Here is a 14,877-nt window from a genome sequence, read left to right on the forward strand (position 1 = left end):
ACTATTGGTAGTAAGCTAGATAGCTGGACATGCTAATGTTTGCAACTTACCACCCAGATTAATCCATGCCTTACATTTTTATTCTTGAAGTTTTTGGTTTTGGAAAGGCTAAAAAAAAAAAAGAAACCACCATCCAAACACTCACTCTTACTACAGTCCAATGCACACCACTTCAACGTAGAAAAATCCAAATCCAATACCAAATTAAGGTTGCTAATTATGATTCGACAATCACTGTTCGGGGAAGGGGTTTAGCAAATTGTCAATTCCTGAATTCTGTGACTTATTTGATTAACATATGTGTCCATGATGACCCAGGCATTGAAAATCACTGTCCTAATTCAGTTAATTTCATTTGGGATGTTTGGTATTATAGACTTGAGAGCAGTGTAGGAATTATTCAGACCTGTAATAGCAAGACCCTGTGTGCATAATCTCCCTGATAATGCCCTTTACTGAGCTCACTAGTCTTCTTCCCATCAGAACGAGATAGTTCACACTCATTACAATCTATGCAACACTGCACAGGAGCCCAGCTTGTAAACATAAAGCGATATTGAATTTCAGCGTAAGCACTGTTCTTCGTCATCCACTGCCTTCTTTTCATTAAAGTCCAGCTTTGGTTCCACAAACACTACCACATCTCGGTCAGTGCAATAATCACCATTGCTCACTCTCTAATGCATCTCATTTCCCTTTTCTCTTTCCACTTTGTGCCATATGAAATTATTTGTCTCTGTCACCCTTTCCGGGAACAGAATAATGCCTCCTGACAGAGTTTTTGTCACCATTACCGGCGTCCTTTCCCAAGGTTTGTGTCAGATTAGGGAGAAGTAATTGGTGACACTGTCATTGAGAATGCACATTTTGGGCCTTCAGACTTGCAGATGACAAAAGTGGCCTTCTGAGAGTTAGGAGCTGCAAATGCACTTGGCATGGCTGTATGTGTGCAGTATGTATGTGTGCAGTTTTACAGCATCATGGTTCAGATGCCTCCACCATCTGGAAAAGTTGTTTTGTTCTTGTTTTTTTTAATTCTTCATTGCTTTCATTTATATGTAAACATTTGTGCCAACCTACTGAAAATAGTAGCTATGGGACCATGTTACTATGTAAATGCCATGAATGTGGCTCATAGGTAAGATAAGTATGCAGACAAGCAGGTATACAGGTCAATTTAATGAAACAATAAGGCTTTCAAAGTTCTCAGGCAGGCAGTAGTCAAACACCAGGAATGCAGTCCAACAAATGCAAACCAGTCAGAGGGAGCAAACAACAGAGTCCAGCAAAGCTGGCCAGGTCCAAACAAAACATAGAATTACTCCAAAACACAGCAGCAGGAACACAGGTAACAGAGACCAAGCCACTTGACATGCAAGTAACAATCTGACACTTAACAAAGGATGCAAACAGACTTAAATACACTCAGGTAAGCGAGACAATGAGACACAGGTGAAACTGATCAGGGCGGAGCAAACAATCAAAATTGGTGCATCAAATGGCATTAGTGCAATGCCATTTGATTTGTTGTGTAAATTTAGTTTATAATCTTGTAACCTTTTGTATTTTCATTCTACCCAATTTGTATTTTGTCAAATTTCAATTTACAGTACAGTGAACTGTATGCAAACTCTGAAATGATATGAGTAGAAAGTGGAGACTACAAGCAGAAAACAAGCATTGAGACTGAAGTGAATTTCAGTGGTGAATGCTTTTGTAATTCAGACATGAAGTAACATGTAGTAGTGTTGAAGGGAAATATTTGTGGGGGTGATTTTTATGCCTTTATTATAGAGTCAACAGTACAGAGATGACAGGAAATGAGGGGACAGAGAGATGGGGAATGACATGCAACCACCATTGTAGCTGCTTATTGTGTTTGTAATGACATTCAGAACCCTTCGAACTGATAGAATTATACTCTTGGACACCAACAAGTAACAGAAGAGTTCGACAGACTGTCAAACTATCATTAATGTAAATTGCCATTGCTGTCTCAAGCTGCAGCTTAGAGGGTAACAGGGCAACCCAGATGGTCATACTACTACTATTTTGTGGCTGCAACTTCATGGGTAGCTCAGAACATTATGCTTCCACCTGGAATGAAATGCGCTATATAAATAAAGCTTTGCTTGCTTTGCTATTGAGCTAAAGCATTTTTCCATTGAACCATAAATTTGAGAAAGACGAAACTGTTACAGTCTGTCTCTGTCTCCCTCCTCTCCAGCCACATTCCTAATTCCCCATGCCCTTTCATTGCCATTTTCCATCCATCCACCAGATGCCCTCAGACTTTCCATCCTTTCCCCATCACCTGACTGTCCCACCCATCTGAACACCTGTTCCCACTTCCCTCATCTGCCCTTCCCTCATCTGCCCTACCCACCTCCTCACCTGCATCTCATTCAGTCACTCATTACATATACCAGTCCACTTCCATTGTTCTCTTGTCAGATCGTATGTTGCCCTCTTGCATTTTGTCTTCACTTCAAGCCACCTGAACCAGCCTGCCTGCCTGCCTACCTACCTAACTGTACCTGCCTGTAAGCCTTTCGATATCAATAAATCACTGAAATTAGCCTGTCCGCCTTGCCTGTCTGCATTTGGGTCCTATTCCATATTGCCACTCTCCCTCACCGTTGTGACAGAAACACAGCTAATGCAACTATAACTACACATCGGTAGTGGAATAATGAGGCCTTGCATGCTTTGCATTTATTGTTTCATTTCCTGTCACCTTTTATATACAAAGTATTAACTGGTGTGACCTCAGTGGTAAAATGGCTGTCGTATGAGAAACTTTTCCTGAATGTGCTGACCATTCATCATATTTTTGATGATGCCACAGGGGAGGGGCCAGCACCACCCCTGATTTACACCTTTGATGTCTCCTGGCCGTAAACATTCACCCTCCACCACAGTGTTTTAAAGAACTAATGATTTAGATGAATCAGAGACAAACTGCTGAAGGTCTCCTTTCTACTGGGCCGCTGCCACAAAGCAGCCTGCTGAGTCAGAACTCTGAATAGGCAAACACATCATTTACAAAGCTCATCACAAACTGCACGAGACGCAGGCTTTGAGATGGATGTCCAGCTCTGATCAAACAGTTCGGAGTGAGATGGATATTATGCTACATTGTTTTTTATACCGCTTCTAGTGTTGTTAAATTCTATTCATAAGGATTCCCTAAATCTGGTGAAATAAAAGTCTTCTCTGCTTTTCCTGCTCACAAAGGAAAGGAACTTTAAAGTAGGAATAATTAAATTGGAGGTGTTTGCCATTGCCACAGTCGCAATCAAAGACAACAGTCAAATAGAGGAACAAAATGAGGTTTTATTCTGCTTCAGTTCAGTTCACGTCAAATCAGGTTGTAGCTTTAAGAAACTGAGAGAGCACAGGTGGAGAAATGTAATTGGAATTTTTTTTTTTTACAAGACCAAACGCAAAAATCTCAACTATCAATTGTCAGAAGTGAAAAATAGCACCATATTGACACAATCTGAAGAGATTGAGGAAAACGCTGCAATTGTAGCAATCACATTAAGCAAACTGTTATGCAGAGAGGAGATATCGAAAGGCATAAGCAACATGAAAAAAAAAGAAAACTATTTTATTATATTGCTCAGCCAGTCTTTATTATGCACTTGCAGTCGGAGGGCTTTCACTCACACATTTGTCTTAGTTGGGTGTGTTATTAGTTTCGGGAAAATCCATCACACTGCTTAATTCGACCAAGTAATCACCCTCTCAGAGTCATTTCTTGTGTTTTCCTAAACTGCAAACAGAACGACTTGGCATATTCAGCGCATTGTTTTTCTTAGAGCCTAACCAGGCGTCATTCATCAAGCCCTGTGTTGACCCAGTCAATGCACAGGTGGCTGGGGATATGAATAAGGGAGTGACATGAAAAATACATGTGGGTTATACGCTATTCTTTGCAGTTCACCCTTCTGATAGCCTAAGGATGTTGTGAATATGACAGACTCCTCTAGACACCATCAGTCCACTGACAGGCTCCTGTATCTTTTAAAACTGCTGTAAATGATTCAAACACTCTGTAGCTGCTTTATTCCCCTATGTGCTACGACTAGCTGAGATGTGGATGGATGCACCACACTGTGATGTAGACGTATTAGCGGGTTGTGAGGTTTGTGTGTGAGAAATCCTAGTGAATACTGTGGGTGATATCACCTTGAACAACTACAGCAGTGTTTAGCAATGGATATGGTTACATAACGCACACACGCACACCATTTACACAAACCACAAATAAAACCTAACAGCAAATGAGATCAGAGAAAGCAGATAAACTAGGAGAGCTATTATCCTAGCTGCAAGCAGAACCAGATATGCCAGGAATACAGACACAGTATTAAATTAACACTGGATTTGATTTGTCTGAAAGACTTAGATATTTCCTCTTGGATACATTTAATGTCACAGTGGTTTAGCAGTTTTGACATTGTGCAGCCAATGCACACTACTGCCACTGATACAGCATAGTGTGTCAAAGTAATGCATGTTTGTGGGTTTTGTAAGTTTAGATGTTGGACTTTGCTACAAAACAATATTGAGGTTTGAAAATGCATTGCTGACAAACTGGTAATTTTGTTGTGTTGTCTGGCAGGTAAACAGGTCATAGTTAAGGTGTAAAGGCAAGACACACTCAATGGAAGAAATATTAGTGACTGTCTTGGTGATCTACACTGAAAGAGGTGAATCCAGGTAAAACCCTTACTTACTTAAGGGGGCACTCCACTGATTTTACATGTCAAAGTCAATTTGCTAGCGACTGAGAGTACTACTCAGCTTGTAAAAACATTTTTGTAAAATGTCTTCTGTGGCTCTGGAGGAGCTTTGTCAAGTTTGAGAAAATTGTGCGTCACTCAGGTATTTTAGTTTGTGCTTGGAGACCACACATTTTTAACAGCATTACAAACTCAGGGTTTGGAGTTTGAAAGACATGATGGTAAGATGCAGGCTTTTAGGATATCTTGACCATTATTTTTATTTATCTGTCTGTCCCAAGTCACCCAACTTTATAGAAGGGCAATACTAAATCGCTGATATACTTTTTTAATACTGTGTACTAAAGCCTAAATATACAGCAAAGATTGTGGCCCAGCATACTTTTACCTAAATACTTCAGTCAAACTCTAAAAACGTCACTGGTCTACAAAACATTGAACCTACATTAAGATATTGTATTTACAGTTATACGACACCCGTGGTTACTGGTAGTAACAGCAAGTGTGGTTCAACACCACAGTAAACACTCCTTGAGCAGCTACTTTGTCAGAAATACAACAGAAGGGCAAGGGATGTATCTGTTTACAGTGCAGCCAAACAAATCCATATTGTTTTGATGAAGAAGAAAGTAAATAATTGGCCTTTTTCCATCATGCCATGAGCAACCGCAGTTTGATTTCATGCTGTGCACTGGGTGAGTAGTTTTCCACACAACAGAAGGACACAATGAAATGAGCTGGTTTTATTCCTGAAAAGAGGTGTACAGTGTTCCCGAAAAACCTCATTTAACAGCTCACTGTTGCTGCTCCTTCTTGTTCTATCAGTCCCTGCAATATTTAAACCCGATCCCCTGTCAAAAAATGCTGAAAATTAGCCAACAATCAGGCCAACAATAAAAGCCAACCTTTGTTTTGTAACAATAAATATTGAGGCTGATATCACTGAGCCAAAAATACAAACAGTAACGATGGATTATATGCATTCATCATTTCTTGTGATCCCTTGTGTGTAAGTAAATCATTTGAATTGTGGGAACGGCGGACTCCGCCACTAACAATGAACGTTATTACAGTGTATAGAGAGGTAATTACAGAAGTAAATTAACAAAAGGCTGACCATGAATAGGATTTGATTTCATGAAAATCTTATGGATTATAAAAATAAAGTTTTATGTTTTTTAAGATTGTTTAAGACTTCATTGTTTTTGTGTGTTACATTTGTTTGAATGTGAAATGTCATTGACCAACCAGGTTGATGACATTTCACATTATATTTTATAGTTTATTGGCATTGTCAACCAGAACAGATGAGGAATTAAAGAACAATATTTTAATTAACAAACATCGATATTTCACTCATATTACATCATTCACAGAGAAAATGTACTAAAGAGATGCAGATGAGCTAAAGAAAGACAACTAAGATGTGGATTGTGTGAAACCAGGAAGATGTCTTCAATGTTTCTATTCTCAGTGTACATACTGTATTTCCTGTGATGCTGACCTGTTTTAAAATTAGAAAACAAGATCTACTATCTTTAAATTTAGCTCTCTCCCTACGTGCATAGTCCCAACACACCCAACAGTGAGTGGACCTCATGGGGTGTGGTATGTGTGTCATTTAACGATGACAAACTGTTAAGAGCACATCAGTCAACACAAGACAGGTAAGACGTGTCTCCTTTGCATGTCGTTTAGCCAAAGTCATTCGAGAGCAATGATAAGGCCGGCTGGTGAATGACTAGAATGAATAGTTAGCAGTGGCTGCAACCTCATTACAAGGACAAACCGCGTACAGCAGGAGGCTGATATCTCTGGCACAGCCCCACTTCGCTGTTTCCAATTTGAATAGAGCAGGGAATAATGCTTAATGCCTTTCCCTGCGTGGATATTGGCTTGTATGGGACAGCGACCCGTGAAATGAATATTTTTGTGAGATGAGATTTGTTATACACAAAGAGGAAGGCCTGCTTTTCCAGCCGACCGAGAAACACCCGACACAGGAGAGTAGAGATATTGTACGTTCAGGACGTGGAGAGCTCAGAGAATGATAATACCTGAGAAAAAGAAAGAGGAGAAAGAGACGAGAGATCAAGAAGAAGGGCAGGATGAAGAGAGGGAAGGAAAAGTGAAAAGCAGAGAATTGGTAGGATGAAAGGTAGATTGTTGTGGCAAGCAACAAGATAAATACATTTTAATGGATGTAGATGTGGTGAATATATAATTTATAGTGGTATGCATCTCTCCCTCTGAGACAATTCAATACGTATCTTGATACACGATCTGATACAAAAACAATACAGATACATTTGTAATGCTATGATACACTGTGCTTTAAGACCAATTAGATATGATTTGATTCAGCCACAATATTTTAGATTTTTTACTTTTTAATAATAAACATGTGACTGAAATATATCAATTTTACCCCAGAAAATTATGTCCTCTGCCACACTAACAGAAAAAGGACGGCAAAATCGCAACATGAATGAGTAAGTTACACCAGTGATAAAACTGGACATCAAAATTAAAATGATTTTTTTTTAATGGAGCTGACAAGTGATTTACTACGAAAGATAAAAACAGTGCTGTGCAAATATTAATCCAACAGGTATCATCCTATCAACCCATCTGATAGAACCACAGTCTCATTATAAACCCAGACAGCCAATCCCCTCCTTCGTTTCATCCCCTGTTCTCTTTAATTTTTTTACGTGAATGAGCCAGGGAACAATATCTGTAATATGTATGTACCCACCTTTCCGGTGAAGGGGGAATGAATTTTTTCAATGGGCTCATAAATCCCCGCTCTACCTGGTTGAGCACCGTTAGAATGCACGGTGGTTGGCTGGCCGGCTCTCTTGGCCGAGACTATAGATCTGGATTGACAGCTGCTCCATCCTGTCTGCCACTGTTAATCATTGAAGGATTTGGGCTGCCGGCAAGCAGCTCTGCCAAGCGACCTTGAGCCCTGCTGGGGCCGAAGGACTCCAACTAAAAGCCTGCTCCCCTGTTGCAGCAAGCAAGAGGCACTTCAACCAGGTGGCCCAATTGCCCCATAAGAGAGATTGATAGGTAGCTAAATGTGCCACATTGTTGGAGTGTACTTTCAAATTTGACATCCTTTGAATATGTGAATATATCCACTTGTGTGCCTGGTATATATACTAAGTGTGGATAATTTGACCAGTTATGTAACTTCAATGCACCATCATTCACTGTGCTCTCCTTTTTTATGAACACATTTTCAAATTATACGTCTTTTACCTAAAAGTCTAAAGATATGGGTGAAAAACCATACAATGTGTCACACATTATTATTGACTGAGACAGAAAGAGAAAGAGAGACATTGAGAAAGAAAACAAAAGAATGAGACAGTCATTGTCAGTGGTAATGATGCCGTCATACTCGAGGAAAAAATACTTCTCCATGTTTGGAAAGAGCTCTTGATGTGATGTCAGTTGAATAGTTTATCCTCAGCGACACTGTAGATAAGGACACGGAAGAAGCTGGAGAATGGTGGTGAACATTCAGTGGTAGAGCAAAGAAGGGGAAAAATATTAGATGTCATGCAAGAGAGGAATGGCATTGAGATAGTGGAAGAGTCTGCTTGGTGCCATAAAAAAAAAAAAAGCCTCTCACTATCTCTTGCTCTGTTCGTCTCCTCTGTCTCTCACCCATTCTCTCCATAACTCTCCATCTGTTCGGTTAAACGCTCAGTAAAGGAGAAGTCCTGGATCCAGACTCCAGTCCCAGATTTTTGCTCCAGCCATGCTTTTGGAACCAGCAGAAGCAGCAAATGCCTGTTTTGCCTGCCTCTCCTCTCTCCTCTCCCTCTCCCTCTCTTGCTGCGCGCTACTCTGCTCTGCTGCAGTGGATGGTCCTCGCGGTGCGCTCACAACTCGTCTCAGTGGAGGAGATCTGAGCATCTCACTGTAATTTTCCCACCCTTCTTTCGTTTCTAGCCCTCGTTCTTTTGCCACCCCCCTACCTATCGTCAGAGGGTCTGGATCAATGTGAGGGAAAAGTCATAGGATAGATGAGAGAGAAGGGAAGAGCTCAGAAAGTCTTTAATCCAACATCTCTTGCACATATGACTGTGTTATGTTCTCCTGTCTCCGGCTGACAGAGAAGCGTGTGCTCTTAGATACCTCCTGCTTTTAGACTCTGCCAGGTAAGTTCTTTCTCTGGCTTGATGTTTTTATTCTGCGCTTGATGTAGTGGGTGACAGAGGAGCGTCTTTCACTTGTTTCTCCCTTAAGGGGGGTTGACATGTTCTAATGAGGATATATTTTGGCAGAAGTTGTGCTTACAGGTCCAACGTAGGGTATGTTAACATATGGTATGCAGTAATGTGTGTATCTGTGTTCAAATCTGCCTGCTTCTTGGCTTTATAATAGACCACTTGGGCTCTCTGAGCTTCCATCATATTTGCCAAAGAGCTCTGCAATAAATTCTGATCTACTGCAGCAACTTAAAATCGCTTGCCATTTTTAAATATTGAGGCAGGATTAGCTGTGTTAACCTCTTGTGCTGTACATGATTTGCATGTTCCACACATTATCCAATCTTTATTAGTTGTCGGGGAGTGGTGGTAGCTTCTATTAATGTATATTTGAGTCTTGCTGAGTGTGTTTGGGGGGGCGTATAAAAAAGTGCAGCATTATTATGTTTCTCTTTTTTTGAGGGGAACCCTGTAGACGCACTGTACGTGGAGTGCAGTGCAGCACAGCACAGATGATAACAAGGAGATTCTATGACAGTGTTGTTGTGGGAGCACACTACACTGTGCGTGTGTGTGTGAGAGCGCGTACATGCGAGTGTGTGGGTGAGTGTGTGGGCGGCTGCATGCGTCTAATGTAAACTCTCATGAAGGGGTGAGCTCTGAGTGGGCGGCTTGTACGTCGCTCTGTGTTTTGTGAATGAAGTGCTTTCAGTCTATGAAAGAGTTTTCCACTGTCATGTCGTGTGTGTGTGTGTGTGTGTGTTTCCCTTTCAACACTATCAACTCTCTCTCATCCGTCGACTGTGGTTGTGAGCTCAGACGTCAGCAGCACACACTCACTTTTGGGAAACACTCCTCTACAGTGCGGTGCCGTCTCTTCATCAGGTATTGGGTGGCGTTCGACTGTGGGTGGTGACTTGGTGACGATTTACAACCTAGGTTCCCAGGTTCTCGCCCCCGGTGTAAATTAGCCTGCTTGGCAAAGCTACAGAGCCACTGCAGCCAGTTTGAAGAGATGCTTTGGTTGTTCATGTCCACTGCTGCACTGCAGACAGACTCACTCCCACCAAAGCTGCTAACAGACAGTGTGCTACTCAGCCACAGACAGCGTAGGCTTGGTTAGAGAGGCTATTCATCTATCAGCCTATGGTATTTGAACAGATGCTTGTAATCCAAAGTAACTTCCAGCAGTCTGTGTGGTGTTTTTGCAGGTGCAGGTGGATCTATCTGATGGGAGTTATAGCCCATGTTTGGTGTTATTATTGTCGTGCTTAAACAACTGTGTCACCAATGCCACTATGCTGAAGAATCAGGGCTCTCTACGTACCAATAATCAACCCCCAGTGGTTCCTGTGGCTCATCTGTCCTTCCCAAGTGGTGCTCATTAATTAGAATTACAGGCCCTAATTTCAGCAGGGCTTCCCCTTACATGCATCCCCTATTGCGTTTCATACTACTGTGGGCTCTATGTATATGTGTAAGGCAGCCAAAGGGAAGCCCTGGTTCACATGTATGGGAAAAACACGGCCAATGCATTAGTGAAAAATAATCAAGGGGCTAGAGGCATGGGGCCACTCTAAGTGTCACAGTTCAATCCATGTTCTTCACTCAAGCATCGCTCCTAATTACTTCAAATGCACTGTAAGCCAGGAGGTTAAAGTTTTCATACATTTGTACTTGGATCTATAGAGTACTTTCATGAACAGTATGGAGGGCTAAAAACTTTTTGGATGACCGAGCCAAGTGGCTACTTAATTTTAAAGTTCCTAGCTACTCAGAATTTCCTTTAGCCTGAACATTTTTCTTGAAATAAAACACGATGATATACATGAATGTAGCATGTAAACACTGCATAAATTAATACAATGGAAGCATGTAAACACTGCATAAATTAATACAATGGAATATCTTGTTAACAACAACTAGTTTTTTACCTACTGCTGTGACTACACATAAGATTACATGGGGACCAAGTTATCAGAATCTACAGTACACAAACAGAAATCCAACCTACAACGCAACATCACATGCCTTTGGATGCATTGTTTCAGTATATTGCACCGTAAAAACCTCCAGGAACACAATTAAGACTTCAAAAGACTTTGATGCATATCAAAAAGTATTTGAACTCAGAGAATGTGATTTGCTCTTTTTTATTTATCACCGCACCCTTTGGTTTATATTTCACTTCACAAACTCTTTTGCACAAAGTACGCTGAACATACAATGAAAGTAATAGGTGCGTGTGGACATACTGTCATTGCCTTTGCACACATGACCAAGCACTTTGCACTTATCATTGTAATTGTGCCATTGCAGTGGTAGCAGGGTTAGATCCAGCACCTGCCAACTTGGCTGGTAACTTGATGAAACCACCCGCCATAATAAATGTCGAGCCACAGTTTGCAGGTTGGTGTATGTTAATTTCAAGCCCTGCACGTGATGTATGCACACAAACATTAAAATGACTCCTTATCCTCTATTAAGCTGCAGTACATTTACTTCACTTAGTACTGATCAGTTGTAATCAAGCACCAAATTTATATACAGTATATGTTAAACTAGCTGACAATGACAGGGTATAGATTGTCTTGTCAGACACCTTCTCTGTTGGGTTTGTCCCTTTCAGCAGCCTGATAGGGAATCAAAATGAAGCAGGAGTGAGACAGATACAGCTGTTGGCCCGTTTAAAATGATGCTGTCACATTTACTTTCAAGCAAGATGAATGAGTCTTGAGTGGCGACTGAATTTGATTGCACAAACAGCTTGCTTACATAATGTGTTTTCCCTAGGTTGATTAACATGGTCTGTGTGCGTGTAACATGTTTAGTTTGTTTGAGGCCTTGGTACATGTATGCTGGACTGTGACCATGCAACATGTTTGTTCCATTTCTGTTATATGCACACTGCCAATGTGCTTCCTGAATTAAACAGGTGATTCCCAGAAGTAGCAAACGAAGACTGAGAAATTAACAAATTGGTATCAACGTACACACACAGGGATCAGTGCTTTAAAGAATGCACAGATGGAAGTACCATTCCGAGCATTCTTGGCGGCTCACATTGGATATCTGGGACAATGGACTCACAGCTTTTGACAGCAGCAGTCATGGACGCTCAAACACTGAAGCTCACAAACAATGAAAACAGCCGTCAGGGCTAAACAAATCAGAGAAAACAAGTAACAGCATTGAAGGAATCCTACAGCCTACCATCCCTCTGCATCTTGACATGCAGCTCTAGTTGTGAGACCATGTATGGGATATTGCCATCAGCATATTGCAGTACTAATGTACATCATTTCACATGAATTACATGCATATTAGAGAAATCCATAATAACTATGACAAGGAGCAATTAATTCAAGTTGTGCAAGAGGCCTGGAATTACACATCTTAAAGTAAGTAAAGGAGGGCCAGGGTTCTTAAAAAGGTTATTGGGCTGTGAAGGTTTGCAGATAGTTAAGTGGTTTTTGAAGACGTGGATGACGTTGATTCAGATCTGTTTGCATCGCTACAGTAACAAATCAGGTTTGCAGAGCGCCGATTTCATAGTTTGCGGGCCACTCGTGTTGATTTGCACAGCTTAACGAAGCATATTGTCACAGTCCAACAGGGACCAGCTACTGGTTACATACTTAAAGAGACTTAAAGCCTTTATTCCAGATCTGTTTCAATGCAGCTGCAAGAACTTTACAGCAAAGGAATGTGTTCGACTGAAATGGAGAATGAGTTGGAAAATGGTTGACAGCTTAATTTGGACAAGTTTAATTTGTCACGGATCATCGTTTCAGCAGCTGACAGGGATGAAAGCTATGGCAGGGTATTTTTTTGGATAGTCGACGTGAATAATGTTCCACGGCTCTGGATGAATGCATGAACTGTTGTGGGACACACAGATGGTGGCCTGGCTTGTTACATTAAGTCACTGGTCAGCATGGTGTTCCAAAGTGGGCTGAGGCGGCCCACTTGCTGTGGATGATCAGCCGCTGGTGTCAGATGTGTCAGTTTGTAGCATGTGTGTGTTTGTTGCATGTGTGTGTGTTCGTGTGAGGCGTGAACAACTGTCAGTGCACAATCTGTCTGCTGGGATAATCGTTTTGACTCCAATCACTGTCCAACTGACTCCATCAACCCCTCTCTTTTTGAAAAACACACAAAAACACACACACACACACACACACACACACACACACAAGAAAACATGCAGGATGCCAGTGAGGTTCTGAACAGTCGCCTCTTCAGAGCAGGCTTCTCTCCCGGCGGGAACTCGTGAACTGAACCCAAAAGAAAAACAAAAGAAGAAAGCCCTCTCTTCTTTTGCCTCAGCATCCCTCTACCCTTCTCTCACTCTCTGTGTGTCTGTCACTCACCAACACACTCTTTTTTAGCCCTTCTTTTCTCCCTCTTTCTCTCTGCTTCATCTCTTTTTTTTTCTATCTCTCTCTCCCTAGTTGTCAATAGGTTGCACTACAGCCAGTGCCAGAGCTCAACCTCTGAGCCACAGGTAAAGCATTAAAGCCAAATGACTCATGCACTGAAACAGAACAACGTCTTTGCTACTTGAAAGCACTGCCCGGGCCCGCTTCTTAAAAGTTACACCAGAATAGGCTGCTCCAGCAGTGATGCTTTTTCCCTTTACCTGCACTAGCAGTTTGCTGATACCCCTTCACGCCTCTGACAGACAGAGTCAAGGAATGATAAACTGTTGTGTGCTCTGGCACACCGCCCTCCCTACCTTGTGCTGTCGTGTAATGGGCGTGTGTGTGTGTGTGTGTGTGTGTGTGTGTGGAATCGCACCTTTCTTCTGCAGTATAGGTGTGTCCATGTGGTATGTGTAGCTTTTTATATGTGAAAGGTATTAGAATGCATATAAAAATGACACAAATGTTATTAATACTATTAACAAATTTTATTGTTTACAGGCAAAACCCCTTGTGATGCATCACTTTGGATCATGACAAGGCAATCACAAACTATTCTATACTGTATTACGTTTTTATAGGAATTATATATTACAACCCAAAACAAAATTAAGGGAGCAGCACATACCATTGGCCAATATCTATTCTAATAAATGTAATGTAAATAAATTTAACAAAATAGCGAAACTGGAAAGCAACAAAGTTGATCTGAGATTTCCAACAAGTAGTATGGCACTGGTCAATGCCATCTAGAATGACATATATAAGCGTTTTCTTATCGACAGGGCGACATCGACGTTGTAAAGAAAAAAACATTTTCTGATCTTAAGGTTTGGTCAGTTTTAGATTAGATTAGATTTTTAGATTAGATTCAACTTTATTGTCATTACACATGTACAAGTACAAGGCAACGAAATGCAGTTTAGGTTCAGGGAAAGATTGTGGTTTAAATTAAAGTAACTACTTGGTCAAGGTTAGAAAAACATCTTGGTTTGCATTAAAATTAGTACTTCATTAAGGTTAGGTGACCTTCGTCGTCATGATTACAATAACCAGCAATGACTGTCGGTAGGAAACAGGAAACAAGCAGCAGTCTCCCGTGGCAAAGTCCAACATTTTGTTCCATCCATCCACCCGATCTCTGCCTCAGCTCCTTAACAACGTCACCCTGCTTCCTCCTTTGCTCCCGACGGACAGGAGTCATAATTACTACCGCCGCAAGAAGGCTTTGTCACTTGAACATAAACATGTGTCATTACAGGGAATTTGCTGAAACGACTAATGCTCTTGTTTTATTGGGAGGACAGTCTTGAGATTTCAGAGGGTCAGTTCTGCTTTAGCCTCTTGAACCAAATTCCAAATCATTACAAAAAACTTTGTTCAAACCCACAAAACTTTACTTTTAAATTCTAGTGGAGATCCCAAAGTTTCCTAAAATATTTGAAATGTGTCAGGCCGATTTTTGGGGGTTTGTAT

At 41.2% G+C, this 14,877-nt stretch overlaps 1 protein-coding gene across 6 annotated transcripts in view; it reads left to right on the forward strand.

The window, feature by feature from the left end:
• The window catches only part of dlgap2a (discs, large (Drosophila) homolog-associated protein 2a), a 164,545-nt gene that overhangs the window by 41,688 nt on the left and 107,980 nt on the right, over positions 1–14,877 (forward strand). For 2 of the 6 annotated variants that reach the window (XM_044166673.1, XM_044166674.1), the window contains exon 1: positions 8,403–8,926. The exons of the other annotated variants lie outside the window; for them this stretch is intronic. The gene's annotated coding sequence lies outside the window, so the exon portion shown is untranslated. Of the gene's footprint in view, positions 1–8,402; positions 8,927–14,877 lie in introns of those variants that run through there. 6 annotated transcript variants of the gene reach the window in all.

The sequence above is a fragment of the Siniperca chuatsi genome, linkage group LG15 (genome assembly GCF_020085105.1).
Source record: "Siniperca chuatsi isolate FFG_IHB_CAS linkage group LG15, ASM2008510v1, whole genome shotgun sequence".
NCBI classification, from domain to species: Eukaryota; Metazoa; Chordata; class Actinopteri; order Centrarchiformes; family Sinipercidae; genus Siniperca; species Siniperca chuatsi.